Genomic DNA, 9,028 nt, shown 5'->3' on the forward strand with positions numbered 1-9,028 from the left:
TAATTCCTCCCACTAGTTGGGCCTGGGGACAGAAGCAACTGCAGCTGTAGCTCTGTAAGCAGCCCCAGAGCTGCATCACCTCCACTGACCCCAGGGTGGTGCCCGAACTGTGAACTCCTTTTACTGTGTCCCTGCAGCCTTTCCCACTAACCTTCTCTGTTGTCTTTGGTGTTTGTGGATTGAGAAGTCTGGTAACTGCCACAGGTCACTAATTCAGGTCTCTAGGAACTGTACCACCTGGCTACCAGTCTGATTGGTCCAGGCGTGGATCACGCTGGGTTTTGTTCTGCTCTGCTCCCAGTTCCATGTGATTGACCTTACCCCACAACCATCCAGGCTGTCATGGGATGGAGCCCTGCTTCCTTCTGCTATTTCATGGGTTCTGCTGTTCTATAATTTGTTCAGGGCCATTTTTATAGGTGGTTGGAGGGACCTGGGTGGTGGAGCTCATGCAAGTCCCTGCTTTCCAGCAGCCATCTTGTTTTTAAGACAAATTAATAAAACTGATGATAACGCAGCACATTTAATGTCAATTCCACTGAGAAAAGTCGTATCTTTTTTTCATACTGAACCATTGCATAGTGGCAGGAATTTGGTGGTGGGACTTTTCTTTTCTTCAGCATTTACAGAAGCAGTTGCCAGGGGGTTCTTTCCAGGGCTGATGTTGGGGGAAGCTGTGATGAAAGTATTAAAAGTGGTCTGCAGAGCTAGGTGCCACTTCAAGGAATCTTGAGTTTACCTGCCTGCTGGGGTCAGATGTTTAGTAATTAGTGTTGGTAGTGCTGAAGATGGTAAGTTCCTTCTCCACAGTGATTGCTCCTCATTGAAAGGACAACTGTTTGGCCTGGGTTGGAAGTAGAGCCAATGGCCTAGGGGCAGGGGTCATTGACATGAAATGTTCAATCTCAAAGACTCTTGAGCAGTAGTTCTGGGCTATCTCCATCAGTTTCCAAGGGAATTTTGTGGTCGTTTGACTTGTCTGTCACATTCTGTCTTCGCTTTCCCTCCCAGTGACTTGCTGTGTTAGCTAGTTTGGGTGCCTGCGTCACTAGTCTATTAGAATAGCCTAAGCATGAGAAGATAAGAGTCATAAGGAGGTCAATGGACAAGTGAAGAGGCAAAACAGAATAGATATGGGAGACATAAAGGTAGAATTTGCAAGACTCGCACATAATCAATTGGTTATCTATACTAAGTAATAATGAAAAGTCAAATAAAAATCTGTGGCAGTCAGGATGAATGGAAGTGCCTCCTAGAGAAACAACACCTCTTGGGTGCCCTCAAGAGAAATGGGCAAATTTGGAGGGAGGGGTAGTTTTAGGGGAAAACAAATTAGTTGCATTATGGATGTGTTAAATTTGGAAGGCCAAATGTACATCCAGGTTGAGAAATTACTTATTAACAATTGGCTGTGTGAGCCTGGAGTTCAAAAGTGATGAAGTGTAGTCATATAGCTGTGGGATTCTTCTGCTTAGTAATGATTATTGAAACCATGGATTCTGAGATCACCTACTTAGAGAGTGTAATTGCAGGTCATGAGGTCTCCATGGGACTGGAAATAAAAAGGGAACACAAAAAAGCCTTAGTGGACAGGAGATGTATGATCACACAGAGATGGGGACTGATAATAAGCAGCCAGACATGTAGCAGGATAAGCAGAAGAAGCAGAAGAGGCCAGTGTCATAGAAATCAAGAAGAAAAAGGTCTCAAGCTATTTCTTGATTGCCCAGTTTCCTACTTCCTCTTCCCTTCATTATTTTTAAAATTTGATTGTTCTTTATTATGTCTTGATATCCATTATAGAAGTCTAGATTTGTGAACTAACCTTTTGACCATACATCTTAGAATACCCTTTATTGATCTTTAGACCTGTGAAGAAACAAACTTTATCCACTCTGGCCTCTCCCAAATTTATCCCCTGGTGATAGAGAGGGTATCAAGAATGTTGTGGTTATTTGTTCAGCACCATGCCCTTCCCTTCCTCTCAGATACAGATAATCTGGACTCCAAAGCAAACATTTAAAAATCCTCTATCCAGTTCTAACACATAATTCTTCCACTACTTTTTCTGTTGGTTTCATTGTGCTAGAGTCCTAGAGTCAAACTGAGATAATTTCCAACCTGAAGCCACAAGACCTAAATATTTGGGGTGTTTTGATTCTTTTCCTTGACCCTAGAGATTTCATACTACATGATATCTGCTTTCCTCCTTTCTCTATTTTAACTGAAGCATTCTCAGTGCCCTCATCCAATTTCTTGTTTTCAATAAGTCTTGGTTCACAAATCACCTATTGAAGTTCACCATTATACAAAGACATATTCTGGGCTCTCATCACTCCACCATAATTCCTTAATATAATATCTGAGTCATTGCTCATGAAATATCATAATATGTAAAATAATATATAAAAAAATTCTCCTCTCTCTCTCTCTCTCTCTCTCTCTCTCACTCTTTCTCTCCCTTCCTCTCTTTCTCTCCCCTTGCCCCTCTCTTAACAAAGAGACAGGCTAAACCAACAGTTTCACTGATGTACTTTGAAATTTCCAACCATGCGGCTCTTGGTCATACATTTCCATCTTCTTCAAATGCCCTTATTTCTCAAAATCTTTCCAGAGAAATCTTCCTTCAAAGCTTTTGCTACTTTGATGAATATTTATTTGGATTTTTCAACAAATTAAAAAGCATGTACTGCATCCCAGGCACTAATGAAAGTATTACTGATATAAACACACAATTGATACAGTCTCTGCCCAATCTTTGATAATTTTTATTTTTGAGAAGGGCAAAAACACATATGAAATATGAATATAGTAAACACTAAGCATAATAACAGGGGCAGAGCCAAGATTGAGGCTTGAAAACAAGGACTCACTTAAGCTCTCCCCCAAATCACTCAACACCTGTAAAAATGACTATAAACAAATTCTAGAGCTACAGAACCCACTAAATAACAGATGGAAACACGTATACAGCCCAAGACAGCCTTAGGGCTCATTGGGAAGGGTCTACTGCACCATGCTGGAAGCAAAGCACAGCCCAAATGTGGGCCACACGAGGACAGAGTAGGCCAGAGCAGACTGGACAGAACAGGCCTCAGGACCCTGAATCACTGAGTTGTGGCAGTTGCCAGACTTCTCAGCCAACAAATGCCAAAGGAAACAGAGTAGGTCAGTAGGAAAACTGCTGGATCTTGGTGAGGGAAGTGAAAGGTCCGGCCCTAGCCCCGGGGGAGGTGGAGGTGCCTGTGGTGGCAGCAGCAGGAAGCACCAGTGGCTGTTTCCAGAGCTCCAGTGGAAACTGCTTGTAGAGTTCCAAGCACATGGAAAGTAGGAGTAATCAAGGGGCTGTCCAGAGCAGGAGTGCAGGGATCTCTTTGCTGGTGCAGAGTCCAGGTTATCTTCTGAAGACAATGTGAAACATCTTATTGGAGAAGCCACGAACCTGGAAAATCGACCCAGGAGAGATAATTTAAAAATTATTTGACTAACTGAAAGCCATGATCAAAAAAGAGCCTAGATGTCAGCTTTCAAGAGTGTATCAAGGAAAACTGCCCTGATATTCTAGAATCAGAGGGCAAAACAGGAATTGAAAGAATCCACCAATCACCTCTTGAAAAAGATCCCAAAAAGAAAACTCCTAAAAATATTGAGGCCAAATTTCAGAGTACCCAGGTCAAGAAGGAAATATTGCCAGCAGCCAGAAAGAAAAATTCAAGTGTTATGGAAAAAACAATCAGGATAATACAAGGTCTAGCAGCTTCTACATTAAGGGATCGAAGGACTTGGAATATAATATTCCCAGAGGTCAAAGAAGCTAAAATTAAAACCGAAAATCACTTACCCAGCAAAACGTAGTATAATACTCCTGGGTAAAATATGGGATTTCAAAAAAATAGTGGACTTTCTAGCATTCTTGATGAAAAGACCAGAGGTGAATAGAAAATTTGACTTTCAAATACAAGAATCAAGAGAAGCATGAAAAGGTAAAGAAGAAAAAGAAATCATAAGGGATTTGCTAACATTGAAACATTTTGTTTGTATTCATACACAGAAAGATGATATTTATAATTCATGCAATCTTTCTCAGTAATACATATACATATACATACATACATACATACATATATATATATATATATATATATATATATATATATATATATATATATATATGACAGAGGGCACAGGGTGAGTTAGATATAAAGGGATAATATCCAAAAAATAAAATTAAAGGGTGAGAGTGGAATGTATTGATGGAAGGAGAAAGGGAGAGATAGAATGGCTTAAATTATATCACATAAAAGTGGCAAAAAAAAACATTTATAATGGAAGGTAAGAAGGGGCAGGTGAAAGGGAATGTGTGAATCTTGCTCTCATCATATTTGACTGAAGGAGGGAATAACATACACATTCAACTGGGTATCGTACCCTACAGAAAAGTAGGGGGGAATGACATAAAGGGGAGAGGATGACAGAAGGGAGGCAGATAGGCAGAGGAGGTATTCAAAAACAAGCACTTTTGAAAAGGGACAGCATCCAGGGAGAAAATTGAATAAAGGGGGACAGGTAAGATGGATGGAAATATAGTTAGTCTTTCACAACATGACTATTTTGGAAGTATTTTGCATAATGATACATGTGTGGCCTATGTTGAATTGTTTGTCTTCTCAATGAGTATGGGTGGGGAGGGAAGAAGGAGAGAATGTAAAATTCAAAGTTCTAAAAACAAATGTTCAAAAAATTGCTTTATATGCAAGTAGGAAATAAGATATACAGGCAATATGGTATAGAAATCTATCTTGCTCTACAAGAAAATAAGGGGAAAGTGTGTGGAGGGGGAGTGGGTTGAAAGATGGGAGGGAAGACTGGGGAAAGGGGCAATCAGAATATATTCCATCTTAGGGTTGGGGAGGGTAGAAATGGGGAGAAAATTTGTAACTCAAAGTCTTGTGGAAATCAATGTTGAAAACTAAAAATATTAAATAAAAAAGAAAACACAAAGCTAGCAGGCTATAGAGACAAGGCACTTATCCAGGACAAAATCCATCTCAATACTTTCTTTCCCAGTGTTTCATTTGTACTGAAAGGAGAACTTTGGAATTTATATCTGGTAAAACCTGAGACCAAGAACTGTTTTGTAATTATTTGACAGAAGGACATAGCCAGGACATTACCTAGCCTCCATACATAAGTATTTATTGAATTGCACATTAATCATCCTACACTACAGTGAAATATTTCAGTGAAAGAGTAGATCTAACAAAAAAACTCACATCATAGTGGAAGAATGACTGTATTTTTCTGCACTGACACCTGGTGTTTAACAGAGTTGTTTGATAAAATGGTGGCTCTGTATACCTCTCTATATTTACATTTGTTGACTGAAAGACAAAAATCCCTCAGACTCCAGACATGGGAGAACTGAAGGAGCTTCCATAGTTTCTCAAGTAAAGATCTGTGGCTTTTCTGAAAGACTGCCACTACCCTGGGTCAGCCAAGTATCGGATTGGCTCAGTAACAGAAAGCAATCCAACTGAGTCCAGCAGATATGCACCTGACTTGTAGTGGAGGAGCACTCTGACTTAACGACAAGGTATTCTTACATCACAATGCTCCAGTACAGTCTTCTCTGAGCAGCTTAGCTTATCAATAGATCCACTCTCTAACTTAACCCATTTGTGAACCTTTGTGAGGTCAGATGCCAAAGGGTTCCAGAGTTGTGAGTTGTCCTAACCACATGTATCCATACATATACAACAGTTTTGTGTTACCTCTCCTCATAGAACTCAGACAGCTTTAGGAGTTACTCCTCTGAGAACCCAAATTTATAGTGTGGATATAGATTGGGGGAAGAAACCAATGGGGAAATGAGAGAATTTTCAAAGTAAGCAGAAAAAAATATGTTAAAAATAAATATAAGGTAATATTTGGAGGGGAAGGCACTGTCAACTGGGGGAGAAGGAAAAAATGCATCCTTGGCATGGGGACTACAAAAGCCTTACAAAAGCAAGGTGGTGGAAGACAGAGTTCTGTGAGAAACAGCAAGAAACATGGACTAAATGAAGAGTGTTACTAACACTGACAAGGTTGGTTCCAGCCACATTGTGAAGGACTTTAAATGTGAAAGAAGTTTGCATTTGGTCCAAGAGGTAATAGTGAACCACTGAGGTTTGTTGATCAGGGGAATAAAATGGTCAAACATTTGCTTATATAGTGGTATCTTAGCAAGAAATAAGAAAGTTTGGAAGAGAGTGGCTTTTTAAGGTAAGGATAATGGATTTTGCTTTATACTTATTTTGTGCAGGATTCCTATGAATATTCAAGAATGATAGGAGGCCAAGATTTATAGATCTGGGAGTTAGTCACAATAATGATTATGTTACCAAGAATGAGAGTGTAGGGAGAGAAGAGAAGATGGCCAAGGACAGAAATATAGAGAAAGTCATGGATTTGTAGTTCAATATAGACTATGATCCAGTAAATGAGATTTATAAGGCACAATCATACAGGTAAAAGAGTGAGAGAAGGAGAAAGAGAGAGAGAGACAGAGAGAGACAAAGAGAGACAGAGGCAGAGACAGAGACAGAGAAGGTAGAGAAATTCAGAGAAAAGAGCATCTGTGGGAGAAAATGGTGGACAATAGTGTCAAATGCTCTAAAGAGGTCTAGAAGAATGTGGATTGAGAAAAGGTCATCAGATTTGACTATTCAGAAATAATTAGTAACTTTAGAGAGATCAACTGGAGTTCAGAGCTGATGACTGAAGAAATAATGCAAAAAAATTAAGAAATAAATGGAGAGACAACAAGAGTAGATATTTAGTTAGAAGATGACAATCATATTTGCATCCTGTGTAACTTTTGTTCCATCTCCTCTTACAAATATTCCATGGGTTATCTAGTCAACATTTTCTATCCCAGGCCCTCTTTACAGTCTCTTTATACTACAACGTCACCAATGTATCACACGAGGAAACAACCTGAGAAGAATACTGTGCCATATAATGACAGGGATTCCCAAGGAGTAAACTAAAAGGAATGAAAATACTACTTTGTTGTCCCACAGCTTATGCTTTTGTATACCAAGAATACATTAACAACATATGGTCTCATGCATGCATAGGTAAAGATACAGGTCCATGCATACGATATTTTGTGAAGTAGTTGTGGGGGTAAATTCCAACTTCCTACAGTTTCACCTTCAACCTCTTCATATATCTTGGCATTCTTTTCACAGCTACCTGAAAAAATATGGCCCCATCTATACTCTTTATACTGGAACCCTGCCCATCATGGTGCTACATGGATATAACATTATGAAGGAAGCTCTAATTGATCAAGGTGATGCATTTACAGACAGAGGAATTGTACCAATAATTGAAGATGTAGTCAAAGGACAAGTTTAATATAGTTTATTCAAAAGAGTCACTAAAAAGCAAAAGAGAATGTCAGAGTATGTCCTCTCCTACTCCCATCAGAGCATAGATACTGGTTTCATTTTTATTGTTCTATTCTCAACACGTAGAATAAGACCTGAATGTGGTAGGTACCTCATACCTACCATGCTGCATTGCATTTGGTTTGAATTGAATGAAATTAAACTGTATCAATGAATTAAGCCAAAAGACCCATAACTACCATGCACACCCTCCACCACCTCCAGTGTTGGAATAATCAGTGTCCTCTTCTTCTCCTTCATCTAGAAGTTTTTTCTAGTCATGGGGAGAGGTGGAAATAAATCCACAGATTTTCCCTCATGACCCTAAGGAATTTTGGGATGGGGAAAAGAACCATTGAAGAGAGAGTACAAGAAGAAGCCCAATGCCTCGTGGAGAAGCTCAAGAAAACAAAGGGTTGGTTTTCAGTTATTTCTTCTGTGGCATGTGGGGTCCAACTGCTCAGCCTTACCCTGTCCTAAATAATACTTGCTTTGAGAGTCATTCTAAAATTCTCTCCCTTCTTAAACTTCTGGCAGCCATGATCACCAGGTAATACAACTCTCAGCCATCACTTGAATAAACTCAGAGAATACTTCCCTAGGAGAAACCCTGAAAAAGAGGATCCAGAAGTTTCAGTAATCTTATAGCTTGGGATGCTGGGGTAACAGCCTCTGTCGTAGTGGTAGAAGGAAACCAGTACAGGGAAACATCCCAGCAGGCCCCACCTTAACAGACAAGTGGGAGTTTCTGAGCTCCAAAGGGGTACAGCTGGCAAACACCAACAGCAGGACCCAGCATGACCTTTGCACAGCCATGGAAATTGGCAGACATCAGCCAGGAAAACGACTGAGACCACCCATGTTATAGCACATCCCTAGCTGAAGAGGAGACTTCCAGCAGTCAGGCCACCCTCCCCCATACCTTTCATGGTGAACCCCCAGGGAAACTCAGAAAGACCTCACTGGACCTCGATTCTTAGCATGCACCAGCCAACTCCAGCTCAGCACCAAGTGACTGGAAGCGTTATAGCCTCTAGCTGACAAAACCAGAGGCCACAACACCAAAAGCCAGTAACCAGGCCCCAAGTACCTAGCACAAGAAGATTGGGACAGAGACCCCTGCACCCCAGAAGCAGAGATCCACTTACAAAGCCTGGAAAATAGTAACCACCATGAAAAAGGAATCTATAAAAGTAAGAAAGATCTTTGAATCATATTATGGGGATAGAGAAGATCAAAATACGAATTCAGCAGATGATAGCATTGACACTATACCCACACCTGAAACCACAAAAGGTAATATGAACTGGTCTCAAGCCCAAAACATTCCTAGATAAGGTCAAGGAGGATTTTAAAAATTTTAAATTATTGGACTACCTGAAAGCCATGATCAAAAAGAGAGCCTAGATATCATCTTTCAAGAAATTATCAAGGAGAACTGCCCTGATATTCTAGAGCCACAGGGGAAAATAGAAATTGAAAGAATCCACCAATCACCTCCTCAAATAGATCCCAAAAAGAAATTTCCTAGGAATATTGTCAGCAAATTCCAGAGCTCCCAGATCAAGGAGAAAATACTGCAAGCAGCCAGA

The sequence above is a fragment of the Trichosurus vulpecula genome, chromosome 8, assembly GCF_011100635.1.
Source record: "Trichosurus vulpecula isolate mTriVul1 chromosome 8, mTriVul1.pri, whole genome shotgun sequence".
NCBI classification, from domain to species: domain Eukaryota; kingdom Metazoa; phylum Chordata; class Mammalia; order Diprotodontia; family Phalangeridae; genus Trichosurus; species Trichosurus vulpecula.